At 36.6% G+C, this 18,010-nt stretch overlaps 1 long non-coding RNA gene across 1 annotated transcript; it reads left to right on the top strand.

Annotated features, from left to right (window-relative positions):
- The first annotated feature begins 1,443 nt into the window (after positions 1 to 1,443).
- Positions 1,444 to 13,156, top strand: LOC311433387. The gene is made up of 3 exons (XR_014690729.1): positions 1,444 to 1,583; positions 8,360 to 8,405; positions 13,003 to 13,156. It is a non-coding gene; the product is annotated as an uncharacterized lncRNA (long non-coding RNA).
- Positions 13,157 to 18,010: the final 4,854 nt, after the last annotated feature.

Here is an 18,010-nt window from a genome sequence, read left to right as displayed (position 1 = left end):
GTTGCAATGATGGATGCATTATTTTACATCCGTGCCCTCAGTAACTAGTGCTAGTAACAGTATATTGTTACATTATGCACTGACTCCCTTCCTCTCCTTCCCACTGTCAGGGCTGTTCCTGATGGGCAAGATGACCCCCTGACCCACATACAGCAAGCTGTCACTCCCTTTTTTACAATTGTAGCAAAGCATTCCATTTTTGTTATTTCCAGAGGAAGTGAATGAGTAATAATAATGAAGGGAAGGGAGTAAAAGCTCACAGTTATTTCCACCACTGGATGTTTTGGTTGCAAGGAGGGTTGTCATTGTATTATTAGGAAAGGATGATGTGCTATTCTAAGATCTCAAAACAGGAGAAAGCTAAAGAATTTAAATTTTTTGTTTCCGTGTTTACAGATACAGGAGACTATCTGTCTCATTGGTCCTCTGGACTCAAGAACTGATTAACAAAATCTACCTTCGTTTGGGGATTTAAGCTTTGGATTGGAATAAAAGGCAGACTGGTCTTTTCTGAAGTTTAGTTACCTGTATCACTTGGAATCACATCTCAAAGGGCCTCACAGCCCTGGTGGCTGCCCAGACCTCCCAGCTGCTATGGAGGTGATGTGAAGGTCTTCTGCAGAGATCTGTACTCCTAAGCCCCTTGGGCGATCTCTGTATTTCACTGTTAATGAGTACAGAGGACCATTAAAGAGCTTGTAATGCAGTTTCTCAGCCCATGGGGGTGTACCTTAACAGCACTGAAAGCAAAAGAAAGCTGAGTAGAGTAGTAGAAGCAGCTACATTACACATACTACAAGTAAGTGTCAATGTGAAGTTTCATGGTCACAATTAGACATGATAGTGTCATCTCTGGTGCACAAACATGTATGAACAACATTCTGCACAGTTTAAGATTAGATGAGGACCAGAAAGGTAATGACTTCTCTTTATATTTCATAGAGCAGATGAATCTGAAATGTAGATCAGCTCTTTCCTACCATTTTGTAAGGTAAAAAGTTCAGCACTTTTCTCCCTTTTTCCATCCTGCCCTGCATAAATCAGAATTTCATTTATCCGTTACTTATCATTAAGGACATCCTTGAAACCAGGTTTATTCAACTGCTGTCAGAGAGGCATGTTGTTACTTACTCCTACTGTACTGCTAATAGCTTACCCAACGTGAAGGAATCTGCTGACAAAGAATCAGCAGCTGGGAACAATCAGATATCACTGTCACATCCAAGCAGTCAGTAACACTACCTCTCCCATGAGAAATAGGTACTATAGTGTTACTTGATTCAGGAGGCCAAAACTACTTTAGCTTCTTCTGTATTAAAAAGAAATAAATTGTAGGGTTCTTTCAAATGTTTGCAGGTCCCTGAGAAAGAAGTTATCAGATAGACAAAGAAAAGATAAAATATCCTAATACAAAAAGAATGAAATGAGACACAGTTACAAAGAAAAGATCTTTTAATCTTTTCCTATTATTCTCATCTGCATGGTTTTTTCTCAGTTCTACACTCTTCTAGAAAAAAGACACCTTCATGTACATCTGACCAGAGGAATTTATAGTCATTGCCTACAACATCTACTTTATGCAGGTATGTCAGCTCATGCTGGAAAAAAGTATTTAAAATTAGTACTAAGATTTTATATGTGAATACATCATTGAATAAATAAAAATAAAAAGGGTGGAAGAAAAGAAATAGCACACAGAAAAAAAAAAAAAAAAGAAACAAAACAAACAAAGAAACAAACACCAACAACAGTTTGCCCATGTTCTTGACTTCCCAAATTGAAATGAATGTTGTTGCTTTTAAGCATGCTAAACTAATGAAATTCTTCTATTGAACACCATGTTCACAATAAGTTGTTGAGATGGCATAATTTTGTTATCTTTTTTGGGAAATAACTGTGGCTCCTACATGTGTTAACTGGCAAATAGGTGGATTTTGTCAATCCATTTCCATTTCTCAGTGCTAAAGGTATTCACTTATACAAGATTGTTTCTACCAGGCTATTTTTAACACAATAGAGTGATGTGAAGCTTTCCTGTTTAATTAAGTTTTATGTGTGGTTGAGATGAACTGCTTAGAGGTTAAATTAAAGGGTGTCCTCATTGTTATTTTTGGTCTGGAGATGAATTTATGCTAATAAATTTAACACATTGTATGCTGTACCTAATTAGTATTTATTTTCCTTGGGTTATGTTATCATTTTCTAGTAACATATTTAACAGCACCAGTGACTAGTGTTAAGCAGAGGGTGTGCATATCAGCTTAAGATATATGAATACAAACTACTGAGATGAGACAACAATCTGCGTTAAACAGTACTGAAGCAGAAAAATGCAGGTAGTGCATGGACAAAAGAATTAGACCCTGAGATCCTTCATTTTATCCATGCACGTAAAACATGGTACATTTGCGTGATTGGTAAGGGCTGCAGTAAAACTTGTTGCCCTGGTTCTGACACTTCCTTGGTTATGAACTTACCATGTGTTATGTGCTTCATAAAACAGTGCTCCCATTGTTAAGCTTCTTTGCACAGACAGTAAACAAATTTATTGGACTACGCACAGTGTGCATGAAAATTCAGTCTCTAAGGATTACATTGTTTGCCAAAAACTGAGCTATTTCCAGTACATTTGAGGACTTTCCACATTTGAAAGAGTAACTGTGGGTGTGGGATAAACAGTGAGAGAAAGAAAGCCTATAAGTCTTAAAATTTCCACTAATACAATGGAATGCTGAGAGTAAATGTGCCTGCAATGGCAAGGAACATTTCACAGATTACATATGCAGAATTAGCTATTCCTTATTTACATGTAGCAGATTTGTGGCACGTATTGGGCAACATCCCTTTGTATACATGACAGATATAAAACAACTTATCATAACTGGAGGAACACTTCAAAGGCTCCGTGATACCTCAAATCACCAGGCAAAATGAGCCGTGAGAAAATAAGGTGATACAGAAAACAAAGGAATGAACTGAGATCTTCTGTTTTCAGTGTACACTTCTGGAGTCATAAGCTGCCACTCTTAATCCATTTGGTGTGGAAACATCTCTGTGGGTGAACACATCTAAACCAATGCAACTTCCTTGCTACTAGTTTGTTATTTGGCTTCCCTAATTGGCCTCATATAAGCAATGCTTTTAATCTCTCAAACTTGCAATTTTCCATTAGGAAAAGGGTCATTATTCTAGTTTTACATTTGGACCAATAAGCACAAGGAAGTCCAAATGCCGGGGCAGTAGCATAACTTCTGTTTCAGTTCTGCAACTCCACTGATTTGATAAGATCAAATGACACCAGAAATTGAACCCCACAGTACATAGTGTACATATGAATCTCTGCATAACAGACTTTCAAAGAAAACTGAGTAAAATTATAAGTCAAGATTTAATGTGATTTTGCTGTTGTCTGTGGGTTCAAATTCTCAAGAGGACTTTTATAGGTCCCATGTAGTTAGACTTTTGGCACTACAAGCTGAAATAGAAATAAAAAAGAAAACAATCTTCAGCCACCTAGTACAAAAGTCACGTGACATCAATAAGTGCTTTCCTCTTTGACCTAAAAATTCCCTTGTAGCTGTGTTCCTGCTGCTGCAGTTGTTCAGGATTCTCCCAGCATAAGCACTCAAGTGCCTGCCTGCTTTTCCTCTGCTCCTTGCTGAGATCAGGGGTGCTGGCACAGCAGCCCCTGACCTTCTGTGTAGTGCCTGGCAGTTCAAGCACTGAGACAAGAAAGGCAAGACATGGGACCCGTCCATAACCCCAGTACTATTTCTATTCACTTCTTTCTTGTTTCCATCTCATGTCTGGTTTCTGTCTCTATTCCCAGAATCACTCACACATTTTTATATTGAGTAGACACTGGAATAAAAAAATATATATATATTTTTCCATTTCATGACCCCCAGGCTTAAATCTCATTGGTTGTCTCCTTTCCTAGAAGAAGCAAAATGTGAATTTGTCACTTTGGCTGAGGAGGAGATTAAATCCTGGCCCACCACTTTCTAAATAAGTGCACTCACTAAGGGGATGTTGTTAAGGGTGGAGGGCAACTTTCCTATTACTTTACCAGCGTTATCTTAGAAAAAGAGCTCATGAACTCTTTCAAATAACATTTTACATGTGTCTATACTTGAAGTTTCTAAATCCTGAATAGGAATCACAGAATCACAGAATGGCCAAGATTGAAAGGGACCTCTGAAGATCATCTAGTCCAAACCTCCTGCCAAGCAGGATCACTTAGAGCACATTGAGCAGGATGGCATCCAGGTGGGTTTTGAATATCTCCAGAGGAGACTCCACAGCCTCTCCGGGTCACCCTCACAGTAAAGAAGTGCCCCCTCATATTCAGCTGGAACCTCCTGTGCTTCAATTTGTGCCTGTTGCCTCTTGTCCTGTCACTGGGCACATCTGAAAAGAGACCATCTCCATCCTCTTGACACCCTCCCCTCAGATATTTATATACACTGATGAGGTCTTTCCTCAGTCTTCTCTTTTCCAGGCTATACAGGCCCAGTTCTCTCAGCCTGTTCTCATACGACAGGTGCTCCAGTCCTTTCGTCATCTTCGTAGCCCTCCTCTGGACTCACTCTAGGAGCTCCATGTCCCTTTTGTACTGGGGAGCCCAGAACTGGACATAATACTCCAGGTAATTTCTCAAGAGGTGTAGGTAGTTCTGTCTTCACTCTTATTGTGCGGAACCACTACTGTGATTCTTGTCCCATATGAATCCTCAAAGTTTAATTCTGGGTTTTCAGTTCAGATTGGCCTTAAGCTACCTAAAAGACAGTGTCAGGCTAGCAGCAATGGTTAAACCTCTACGACTACCATAACTAGGAAAAAGGCAGACAACCTGATCTGGTTGGGTAGAGAGTGACTCAGGCAAGAACAGGACTACTGAGTTGATGCTCTCAAGTATTGCTGCCAAGTGTTCAAAAAAGATTCTGGCAAGAATTAAAACATGTATGTAAACACTTGGATTTAATGAGATGAAAGAGAGCCACAAAAAAAGCGACTGTTTGATCTTGACTATTATTCCAGCATTATATAAAAACAGAGTTGGACAAGATTTCCAGAGGTTGTATACAAATTCTAATTTATCCCTCTTATCCTTCAGAAGATTCAGTACACATGCTTGTCTAGTCTGTTTTTAAAGAAATCCAGTAATTGAAACAACACAACCTCCTCACACGTTTTATTTTTTTTCATCCTTCCTTATTTCTAGGAAATTCTTCCTATCATTTAACCTTAATCTCTTTGTAACTGAAATCCATGTCATCTTGCTTTTGTCCATGAACCCTGAAAACAGATTTTTCTGTGCTTCTTTACAGAGTAATGTGAAACAGTTCTTACTTTCTTGGAGACTATAATGATGTCTTCCCTCAATTTTCTGTTCTTTAGTCAAAACAATGCAAACATTTTCAGTCTTTTTTGTTGTAAATCAGTTTTTCTGACTCTCAGTTCAGTCTCTTTGGTCTTCCTTAAGTGTTGTGTCTAAAACTGACAAGTTTTTGTAGCTAAGGTTGTGCCAATTCTGAATTGAGTGGAGAATTACTTAAGATTTCTTAGTTTTGTTTATATAGCTCATTATATTGTGTGCCCTTCCTTCAACAGCATGACACTGTTGACTCACATTAGCTCCAAATTTGTATCAAGATTCTTTCATAAAGAACTACTAACAGCTTGTTTTACAGCTTGTGTTTCTGCTCTTGATTATTCTCTCATGAGCATAAAAACTTTTTTTTTTTTTTTTTTTTTTTCTGTTTCTTTGTAAATTTTCTGTTCTTATTATGCCCTATTTTTTCAGAGTCTGATAAAATCAAGTCCTAATCCTGTCCTCTGGTAAATTGGTTATCTGCCTCTCTCAGAATTGTCTGTAAATTTTACAAATCCATCCCATCTTTTCCATTATCTAGTTTCCCATAAAAATATCAAGTAATACTGGAACAAGAAGCAAACAATTATATACTATGTATCCTTCCATTTTGCTAGACCTAAAGTTTTTGATATATATCAATCATAAATGACAAATTGGAATTATAACTTGAACTCTAGAAGTTAAGAGACTTGAGGAATGTTGTATTCCCAGGAAAAAATGAAATCTCTAGAAGGTCAGACTTCATACAAAATTGCAGAATTTGGAGGGTTCTCTGAGGAATTCCTGACTGACCTTATATTAATAAGAACCATGTCAATTCTGGCAATTTGCCATATTTAATTATCACAGATAGGATAGTAACTGAAATTAAAGATACAAAACTACAGAAAGTGTTTTGGAAGATGCAGACTTAATCACATGCAAAGCTTGTGTCAGTCTGCATTAATCTGCAGAAATCACTTAAAAGAGGCTGAAAGTATTGGAAGGAAAGCAAGATGTGGGTACACAAGGCAGATTGAATGCTGGTGCAGGAATCTGGAGAGCAGATTCTATAAGGCAGAAATACTCAGATCAAAAAGCAAAAAGTTTCAAAACCATAGTGCACAAGAATTATGAACGTGCAGGCTCCAATGATATCCAGAATTTGGAAAATGCTGCAAGAACAGTGAGAAATGTAACCACTTGAGAAAAGTTTGCAAGAGAAGCTGAAGCAGGAAAGCACAGAATATATACATGACCAGAATGTGCAGGGGAGAGTAGAGGTGATAGAATGTAGCATAGAAAAACTGCATAGAAACCTTGAATGTCACCTTCTCATCTTTCTTCAGTGGCCTAAAAAGTTAATAATACCTTCTAAGCTCGATGCCTAGTCTCCCTCCCCAGTGGAAGGAAAAAAATATTTGCGTTAAAAAAAATAAATAAATTACATAATCCTGCAGAATGTGAAATATACATGTGCAGGACATGGTGCAGTGGAGTCCAGTATATTATATGTAGAATGGAGAAGGTGAATAAAGAACAATTATTCTTGTTAACTACTGACAAATAATGACAGAAGTTGGAATTCATTGCAGAAAGGAATGAGAAATGTAACTATTTTCCAAGCACTTATATGCATGAGCAGTAGAGGTGGAAAACATTTCCTAAATCCGCTGTTGTGGTGTCCAGAGGAAGTTGCAAATCATGGTCAGAGAGGTCTAGGTCTGCCTACAGCCCAGAGAAAAATATAACTGCAAGCTAGGAGGATAAATTTTGCACAGTAAGTAGCTCAACATGCTTGTCAACTCTTCTTGAAGCATTTAACATTTGTCCCAGTTGGAAATGTTGTACAGTACAAGATGGATCTTTGATTAAATCCACTGTGGTTGTGCTGGTGTCTGGAGATTATAGAAAGCAACAGTAAGCAAAATAAACCTACATGTGGTTTGGGAGATCAATAGAGAATTATGCAGCTCCCCAGGAGCTTATGCAAATCGCATTCCATAATTACAAGATTGTCAGTTATGGAGGAAGTTATATACATAACCCTTAACACTTCCACGAGCAGAAGGTAGATTACCTGAGGTGGATGGATAGAAAGCAGGTCCAAGAAGTGAAATAGAGAAAACTGGCCTCATTGTAATATACTGTTCCTATTTTAAGTCATGTTTAAACCTTCCTTCTTTTAGGAACTCATATGTCACACTGGGAGTTTACATAAATAAATGATACTCTGTTTTGGATCCTTAAATATTCAGCTGACAGACACCTTTGGCTAGTTGAAAGTTAAATTAAGCTAATGACTTCATAACCTTAATCAAGACCTTATGTTTGTACAAGTTAAAGATATTGTCAGTATTGTACTGCATAAAATCAGACTAAATTGTCAGCTAAGGTGACATTCCTGTAAAGCTGTGGGTCCAAGACTGTTCATGATGCTAACGAAATTATCACATTTCATTCTATGAATTACCTTTCCACTTGATAGCAAAATAAATCTGTTTTTATCATACATGGAGGGTTCTGTCTCTGTGTAGGTAAAGTTAGGCTGCTTATTTTTAAAAGCAGGAAATATTTGTTCAGTTCTAATGTACTATTCTGGTCATTTCCTTTCTAAAATAGCAAATGAGTCAAAACAAATACAAGAAAATCAGTGAGATGTTATGCTAGGCTAATAAAAATCAATTCACTTGGAAACAGTTGACATGCTGTTCAGTGGGTAAAGCCAGTCTAGTATACATAGTATCTTCACAAACAAGAAGGCAGTAGTCATTTTTGTATCATACATGAAAACTTGCAAGACTTTGAGACAGTTATGGTTCATATATACATATATGTATGTATATGTATAAACATACAGGATTTAGGTGTATGTGTTTATACATGGTCTGGAATCTGACTTTTAACAATGAGATTTTGAGCCCCCACAGTGTGATCAGTGGAATTAATATTGCTGCTGAGTCTAAAAATGTTTTTGTTATTTTTTTTTTTTTGGATATCTAGCAACAGAAATGCATCCAAGATATTCTGCATTATTGGAAAATGAAAGGTAATTTAGCTTTATGTTTATTTAATATACGTATATCAATAGGAGGTATTTTTGGACTCTGCTGACAAGCTTAGGGAAAATATGTTAAATTGCATGAAATTTGACCAAGCAGGAACTATGAATAAAGATTGAAAATGGGATACCCTAAAAAACTCTGTGAATATGAGAATGGACAGTTTGCTGAAGAAGGATTTCAGAGCTTTCTGTCATAAATCTCTGCATAAACTTGAAGCAGACTTGCCATTGCACAGGTCACACAGCCCAAATGTGTTTATTATTGCATGTTGGGTCTTCTTTATCTCTGCAAACACTTATCCAATGGGAATGAATACATGGAACACTCTTGTTTTCTACTGTTTCTACTCTTATCCAGATCAGCTTAACCTCTTGGAAAACAAACACAAGCTAAATTGCAAACTACGAAAGAGTAAAACCTACTGCTTTGTTCATGGTTTGGCACTGTGTTGTCATTTTATCAGTTTTGGCTAACATTGCACATCAGGACCAAAACACTTACCAGTGAAACATGTTTAATTATCTGTTCCATGGTAACATTAATACCCAAATTCACTGGACATTCCTTGTCTACCAGTGAATTACTTCATGCAGTAGCCATGTCTTAAATGTTAATGAGTATTATATAATTTGCTCATCTGGATTATTATAGCTTTTGCTCAGCTGCAATGGAAAAAGAAGAATTTTGCTTGTTCTTTTGTTTTGTTTGTTTGTTTTACTTGTGGGGGCAGGGCTTGCAAAATGTGTTGTGCAAAAAAAAAAAAAAAAAAAAAGAACATTTTTGTTTGTTTGTTTTTTCTTGTGGGTGCAGGGCTTGTAAAATGTGTTATGCATTTGTGGTATTATGCTAGAGATGGAAACAGAAAATATTCATGCCCTTGGGTGCCTTTACTTGCTTAAGCAGTTCTATGGTTATAGTACTGTGTTAGGAAAGGCCATGAAACGCTTAAGTAAATGACTATGCAACTGCTGTGTTTTGTTTGTTTGTTTGTTCGTTTTTTTCCAGAGTAATGCACAGACTTCAGAAACAATCGCCTTTGTAGGATAGCTGAGGAGAGTTTGTAACTTGGTCACTAAATGTGTTCTAGAACGAAAAGATAATTTAAATACTATGTTGGACCCATGGGACTTGAAGGCACATGCATTTATTGAAGAGCTGTGACATTACAAAGGGTTATTACAACTAATCATGATAGCTGGTTTGTTGGAAAACATAACTAATTTTAAAATGAGTACCTATATTTCAATTGTATAGAGGAAAAGCTGATTTGATCTCCAAAACCAAATGAAGGGAAGTGAGCTTGTATCCTTGGAAACTGGAATAAAGCAACTAAACTTTATAAAACTTCAATGGAAAAGATTGCATAATAAATAGAAATCTGTTTGCTTTAATTTATCTCTGAAAACATCTGGTATTTCTTGTTAAATGTGATTAGTAATGCTTGAAAATATACAGAACATTTTCATTAAATTATCGTTGTTTTAGTTGTTGGCTATAATGCTAAGTATATTAATGAACTAAGACCAATGCCCCTTATCAGTATTTATCCCCCGCATATAGTGTTTGTCATCCTGATGATCAAAGATGACAGCAGTGCTTCAGGATAGCTAATGCCTGGCATGGGTTCATCCCCCAGGTAAACCACACAGGAGCTTTTTGGAGACATAGGATTCATTTTATTGGACCCTGAACCATCCATAACCTTTGTTACTGAACCCCCCAAGGCTGTTACACCACATACTGACGGTCAGAGGTTTGATGGGCCACAGGAATATCTTGGAAGCTGCTGAGGAGTCACTGCCTTGTGGACAAATGTTTGAAATAGTGTTCAGCCTCACAACGTTCCAGTCTACAATATCAGGATAAAAACTTTAATGTGGGGGAGAATGAGATCATGTGGGGACTGCACTCATTTTGCTCTCTTGCCTTTGTAGAAATGAGAGATGATTTCTCCATCCACAGTTTCTCCAAGCTGAGTGGGAGGTCATTTCCACTCCTATCTCCCTTCCAGATGCTGTTTCGTGAATAACAATGCATTTCCTCAAATGTAAATGTAATCCAAAGCTTATTGTAAATCTAGTAAAACTGCTGCTCAGTGTAGCTCAGCAGCAGTCTGTAAGTCTTTTTTTTATAGGATTTTTTTTCCTTTTGACAATCTTTAACCCAACTGAACAGAAATTTGTGGAGTTTAACCAACTCATCTGAAGCTTGAAAGTGACTACTAATAGAATTTTCTGCATAATATCTTGGAAAAGGGATATGCACATCAGCCTTACAAAGAAGAAGTGTAATAGGGTTCTCTCAAACTGTTCTGGCATCCCAGCCTGCATCTATCCCCAAACCATTGGAAACTGTATGGTAAAAGCCTCACAGAGCTCCACAGGCTTTGTGCACACTTGACTTTTATTAGATTAGTGAGAGGTACGCAGAATGCTGAAGTAGAGTTGTCATGTGCCCAAAGGATGTTGACACGTGATCAGCAGTCAGACTTTTGCCTTTCAAAAATTTCATCTACATTTGCAGACTCAGAAATGACTAGACTCCTCAAGAAAGCTACAGGTCAGCAAACATACCTTTTTTCCTGAAGAGATATTAACAATTTTAACACTACCTTATGCCTTCAAGATCAGTGAATGGCATATATTTATCTTTGGATTTGACTAGACCAAGTTTGGTCCATGTCACAGATTGAATCAATACCAGTACATTCCATATAGAGCTTATCAGCTTAAGCCTGAAAATGAGTACTGATCTTCTTTTAACATTGCCCAGTCATCCAAGACCTGAAGTGCCATTATTTAGCATAACATTTAAACAATTCAATAGATAAGAACGTGCAAGTAGGGACAAACAGATTATAAGAATGCTCTGATACACAGGTGCTTTTTTAAATATAAAAATGAAGAAAAAAGGCAAATTGTTAATAATCACAGTGACCAAAAATAAGTTTTGAATGTTGTCAAAAGAAAATGAACTTACATGTTTCTAGTATTTTTTCTTTTTCAGATTAATATCATGGCTTGTTATTATTATTATTATTTTTATGAAAGTTCTTATGCAGTTAGTCAGCTCTTCTAGCAGCTGACTGCCAAATGGCTAGATGATCTCTCAATCAAACTAAATCAAACTAAACCAAATCAACCCCACCCCACCCAACCCAACCCAACCCAACCCAACCCAAACAACAAACAAACAAACAAACACACCTAATTAGCCACACATGTATTCTACTTTCCACTGTAATAAGGACATCACAGATATCATGTGGTATTGCTCAGACTTTATCTTAATTTATATTGTTGAAAAGTGTAGTGAAAGGGCTGGGTTGTATTTCATTTTATCTTTGCCACTTTTTACTTAGCTTTTAAACATAATTCTATATTTATTTATTTATTTATTTTAAATCTGGTAAAGGAATTAATTTTGTCATTTCAGGAGGAATTTATCCACTAATTTATTTTTTACACAAGTCAAGTAATGTTATATTTACTGTTATGCAAGATTAAATTATTTAGATAGCAACATCCTAAAATTATAAATTAATTGAAAATACATTACTAGGTCAAAATGAATGGTTATTCTGTCTGAGAATATTGAAATTGATTTTATACAATTTTAAGATAAAGTTATATGTCGCAATATGTTCAAAGATAGTATTGAATGATAATAGTTTGTACTTGTGTTCTGTTTTTAACCTTTCAAATTCACAGTGTTACATTTTTATTTTTATTTTTTTAAAAAAAGGAAAAATACTTTCAAGGAACACTTTTCCATTAATTACATGTTGGATTAGATCCTTTGGCAATATTTTTATCCTGTGGAATGTTCAGGACTCAAAGAGCAAAACCAGACAGCAGTTCCTGAATATTCATAGAATGATAGACTTCAACGGTAAAAAATTGCTGGGTAAAAAATTGTGGCCACTAAATATGATGTCTGCATTACTGAAACTACGTCTAATTACATCTTTTGGGAGTAATGAATATTGCAAATTAAAAAAAAATAATAATGCATTAATGAAGAAAATATTAAGTATTTCACAGAAGAAAAGTCAAAGATTAGAACATTAGTTTTTGATTATATTTTTTTTCTGGAGGGTGAAACAAGAAAAGGAAAAAAACAAACACATAGTTCACACACATTCATATTTTGCATAATTTTATTTAATTTATTAATAGGTATCAGAGATCCAGTGTAAAAGTTTTTCAATTGAATTCTTGAGACTTTACGTCATGTTATCAGACAATGGAGGTATTTAATTTCTTAGTCATTTACTAAACTATTTCTTGAAAGTCTTCACCTAGAAATCCTCACAGCCTGCCGAGCTGTGGCCTGGTACATGCTATGATATCACAAAGATCTGTGTCAAAGCAATCACACTGTTTGCTGATTTCCAGGCACTGTATTTCAATGTTAACTTGGTTACAGTGTGTTGACTCGTCTTAATTCCTCAAAACCTTATATGGTCAAATAATACTGCATGGAAAACATTAAAAAATAAGCATTGACATACTTTGCTGAAGACACTGAAAAAATGAAAAAAAATAATTCATCTCTCATTCTTCCCTCATCTCCCGCTAGGTGTTAAGGAACAATACTAAGGAGTGTGCATCTTTTTGCTGAAAGAGAGAAAAAGTTTCTTTTGGTGGAACTACACTGGAAAATACAGAAGAGACTATAAGCTATAAGAGACTATAGCTTAAGAAAGAGAAAACTTCAGTTCCAGTCCAGGACCAGCAGGGCTTATTCAATCCTGGCTGCTGAGCTGTTTAAAAGGAGGATCTCAAAATTAAACTAGGATACTGAGAATTGAGATGCAACTAGCTCAGAGTGTTATGAAAGCACATGGAGGATATATGAACAACTTATTGTGTCAGTAACGGTTTTGTTGTGGACAGTTGGTAGAGAAGACAGAAAAAAAAATCAACATTTCATAAATGTGTCAAATTTCTTTTCTCTTTTTCCACACACCTCTAAAGGTTTCATCTCATCATGCAGTTAAAATTTTAAAAATAAGGTGAGTTAAAAAAAAAATAAAATTAAAAATAAGGTATATATTTTTTTTTTAATTTATTTTTAAACAGATCCCAACCAAAGAGGCAAACTGAGATCTGTAAATACATTTACACTATGAGAGATCTCAGAAACGAATCCTGGTCTGATAAGTCTGTACCTGAAATACCACATATTCTTTCATGTTCTGCATCCAGAGGCACTGCCACTTCTGGACAAGTAAGTGGTTAGAATGGAAGGAGAAAGAGAGAAAAGTATTTCAGTTCTGATTCACAGAAGTGTTTCCAAATCCAGCTGAGATTTAGGCATCCTTCTGTAGTGAATTAAACATCATGGTGCCTAAATAACGTCAGCTCTCCGCTGTCTATGGGCAGTGTATTTGGTCCCAGATAATCTATGCCTTATAGATTATAAACTAGCAGTTTATAGATAGCTGCTAGCCAAACTCTATCAGGATTGATCATATCAGACATAATGAATTTTTCATGTGGCTATATGGCCACTGAGTCCCAAAAGCAGTGTAGCCAGGGCAGTGCAACACTGAAACAAATCTAACGAGCCTTGCTGAGCCTCTGCCAGCCCACACAGAAACAGATTTCACCGTAGCATGGGCTACAGTACAGAAAGAACTGAACCTAGTTCTGGTGGAGCCAGCTCAGATCCAGATACTCAGCCTGTCCCACTTCATCTTAGTTTATGGAGATCAGACAATAGGAATAGGAGACCTAACAGCCATTGGCCTTGGTGTGCACTATGAGGCTCTGTGCTCCATGGACATCTTGGTTGCCCAAGCTCCTGACTTCCATTTTTGAATGTGTGGTGATGACTGTGTGTCTGGAGGAGACCATGGTGTCCACTCTCCCTCCATGTTTCTGTGTTGCCTTTGTAAAGACATCCAATTCTGCATAAAAAGACCTCTGCTGCCCCAGATCCCTACTTTAGGTGCCCAGGGACACAAAACAGAGGATCTGCAAGGCAAACCCTGTGTGAATCTGGAAATAGACAACTTGACTGCGCAGTCTGCAATGTGCCACATGTATCGGATCCATGGAAATAATGAAATTCAATTTAAAGTTGTATCAGGGAGAGGAGACATCCTATGGGCAAAGGGACATACTGGAAAATAATGATCAATTAAAATTATTTTGAGAGGGATGTGGTAGTGCTCTAGTCCTGGACCTTCCCTACCTCTTCCATAGGATTTCTGCATATTAGAATAATTTATCAAACTCTTTGGAGAAAGAAGTTTGAGTCTGTTTTTCTTCATTTGGCTTGTGAGTGTTTTTAAGATGGTGATCAAAATAAACCATATCCTGCCCCTGTGGAAAATACATTTATACTTAAGATATGCAAAACAGGATATGACAAAATTGTGGAGAAAAAGTGCAGCACTGCTGATACAAGAGGTTCTGGTATAAATCATTCCTCAGCTCTGGGATTTGTGTTGGAAACTGCTCAGATAGATGATTTGATGCTTCTAAAGTCTAAAGGGATAAAGAGAAAGGAGAATAAAAAGACACTGATTTACAGTGAAAATGAAGTCATGTATTTACAATGAAGGAGTCATGTCCTCATCAGGATCTAAAATTGTAATGTATAATCTACTTTCAGGTTGTATCCAGCAAGTGAAAGAATTATAATATGAAGTTAGGTAATCAGAGCCTTCTCATTTGAATGTGTATTAAAATTTCTGAATTAATAAGCTACAGTAACAGTTTGCTCTTTATTTTATGTAATTTTAACTTCAGCTGCTGTTTGCTAACTTCTACTTTGTCTTTAACTTGAAGCTCATTTATGCATGGCCTTTTTATTAAGGTAACTTACAAGAGCAGCATTTCTATCAAGTCCAAATGTAAATAAGTGGCATAGGTGTAGTATAAAAATAAAACGTTATTCAAATGGGACATAAACAGTTTCTGAAAAGTTTTATGTGGATGCTCCATAGTTCATTATATGCTTTTGCATATAGCCTTCTGTTGTATTATATAAAGCAATAATAAAAATAATAAATAAATAAAATAAATAAAATAATAAAGGTTTTCACATTCTTTGAAATAAGGCTTTTCACACTAGACAGGACTTGAAGGATGCACTTGTTCCTAAGAATAAAAAGCTAATCCCTTCACCATTATTGTCAAAAGAATTTCCCATTGATGAATTAATGATGTCCATAATCAGTGGAAGACATATATATATCTTACACATCTTTTGTACATTATAATATCACTGCAGTTTCCACAACTTCAATCTCTGCCATTTCAGTGCAGTATGCACCTTTTCAAAGTTTATTCTAATGAAGAAAACCTAATGTCTTGCAGCAGAGAGGGCCTAACACCAATGAAAGAACGTAGGTCCTAAGAGCTTCACACTTTCATGACTAATGTGTTTTAACTTCTTAGCCCTTAACTATACCTGAAAATTAGTTACATGTTTAGATTCCATGAACAGCACATGAGATGTGATTAGGGCAACATGAAGAGGTTGGTACGTGGCACTGTTGAATGATGAATAATATTCTTGACTTTTTTTACTGTAGGCACCTCTCCTGACTAGTGGTGCAGGTTGGAACTACCTACTGAGAACAGATGCCTCTGATTGTTATACTTTGGTCATTAAATAAGGCCATTAAATAAGGTCATTAGGTTATTTTTAAATTCTGTTGTCGTTATATAAAATAGATAATTCTGCACTAATAGTCTGCAGGTAGCTTGGTATTCAGTTTCATTGCCCTTTTTTGCTGCAGCCATTCCAACCTCAAACTTTGACCTCCCAGATAATTACTACTAAGTAAAATGTAGATGAAGATTCAGGCCTCTGTATTTATCATACCGTAGCAACTTATTTTCTGGATTCCAGAAAATAAGATTAAGTTTTAAGGTGAAATTTGGCTGCCAAAATTCTCAGAACAATTCTGACTTTGTTCAGAAAGAAAACTTCAACTAACGTGCCTGTAGCCTGTTTTAGGCTCCAGCACTCTTAGTCAAATCAATCATTTAGTACAAGGTCTTAGCAAGAGTCAAATTTCCTTAATTCCAGCAGAATACAGAATAGTGATGATTAGGCATAGAAAATGGTATATTAAAATAAATTTTAAAACTTATAAAGCATGAGGAATAAGAAGCAAATGAAATCTATTAATCAAATAAAGTTAGAAATGCTTGCCTAGCCATACAAACATTTTATGAAGTTCTAAAATCCACATTGTCTAATGATTTCAAGTACTGCAAGACAAGCATGAGAACTTGAGTACAGATTTTAACAAAGAAACTATGTCAGCATCCAGAATTGCCAAAGGCAGGCTGTTCCAGATGTTCAGCTTGTAGGACAGAAGATTTGGTTTTACAGATGCCTCAGTGTTTCCTTCTGTCTTTATATGGATGTGTGTTGGGTGGCAAAGGAAAGCTGCCTCTGATCTTTGTTTTTTTTTTTTTTTTCTTCACAAAACAGTAGATACATTTTCTTCCATGATCTTTGCAGCTTTTGTTGACAAAAACATCTCAGAATGTGCTGAGAGAGCAGCAAGCAGCAACAGAGTTAATGTACTCATTGAAATGATTTAATCTTTGACACAGACTGCTCCATATGCTCTTCTTTAACATACGAAATCCTATCAAAACCAGCTTAGAGCAGCAGTGGCGATGAGAGGACTAAATCCAACATATTGGACCAAGACAGAGGAAAACATGAAAGATGACCTTTCAAACATGAAGAAGGGTACCACACAGTACATTGTGGGACCGCATGACTTTATAATCCCTTCATCTCAAGTACGCAATGACAACCTACAGCTGTAAGCACCTTGCACCTGAGAAAGTGAAGGTTCTCAAAACTTTTTCTGCCAGCTTCATCACTTTACATTTAGGAAAACTGAGCTGAAGATCACGCTTTTGAAGTATATATTCCCATCCTTCTCCACAGAATATGCTCATATCCAGCGTATTTTCTGTTATTGGGTTTGCATACTCACATACTAACAAAAACAAAGTCCATTTTATTTTCAGTTTATTTTTCAAACTTGGTGGCTGTTATATTCTTAATTTATATAAACTCCCCTTGTACTAAACAGAGGTGGCCACACACTTTCAGAATCTGTTAAACATGAGGAGAAGCCAAATCATCCATCCTGATTGTCGTGGTTCAACCCGGCTGGCAGCTAAGCACCACACAGCTGTTTGCTCACCCTCCCCACTACCCTCAGTGGGATGGGGGAGAGAATGAGAAAAGAAGTGAAAGCTTGTGGGTTGAATTAAAGACAGCTTTTTAGAACAGAAAATAAAGGAAATGAATAATAATAATTATTATTACTAGAAGTAGTAGTACTACTACTACTAATAATAAAGTGTACAAAAGAAGTGATGTACAACAGAGGAGAGGAGAGGAGAGGAGAGGAGAGGAGAGGAGAGGAGAGGAGAGGAGAGGAGAGGAGAGGAGAGGAGAGGAGAGGAGAGGAGAGGAGAGGAGAGGAGAGGAGAGGAGAGGAGAGGAGAGGAGAGGAGAGGAGAGGAGAGGAGAGGAGAGGAGAGGAGAGGAGAGGAGAGGAGAGGAGAGGAGAGGAGAGGAGAGGAGTCAATAATAG

This window comes from Aythya ferina (genome assembly GCF_964211825.1).
Source record: "Aythya ferina genome assembly, chromosome: 1".
Lineage (NCBI taxonomy): Eukaryota > Metazoa > Chordata > Aves > Anseriformes > Anatidae > Aythya > Aythya ferina.
This window is presented reverse-complemented; position numbering and strand designations above follow the sequence as displayed.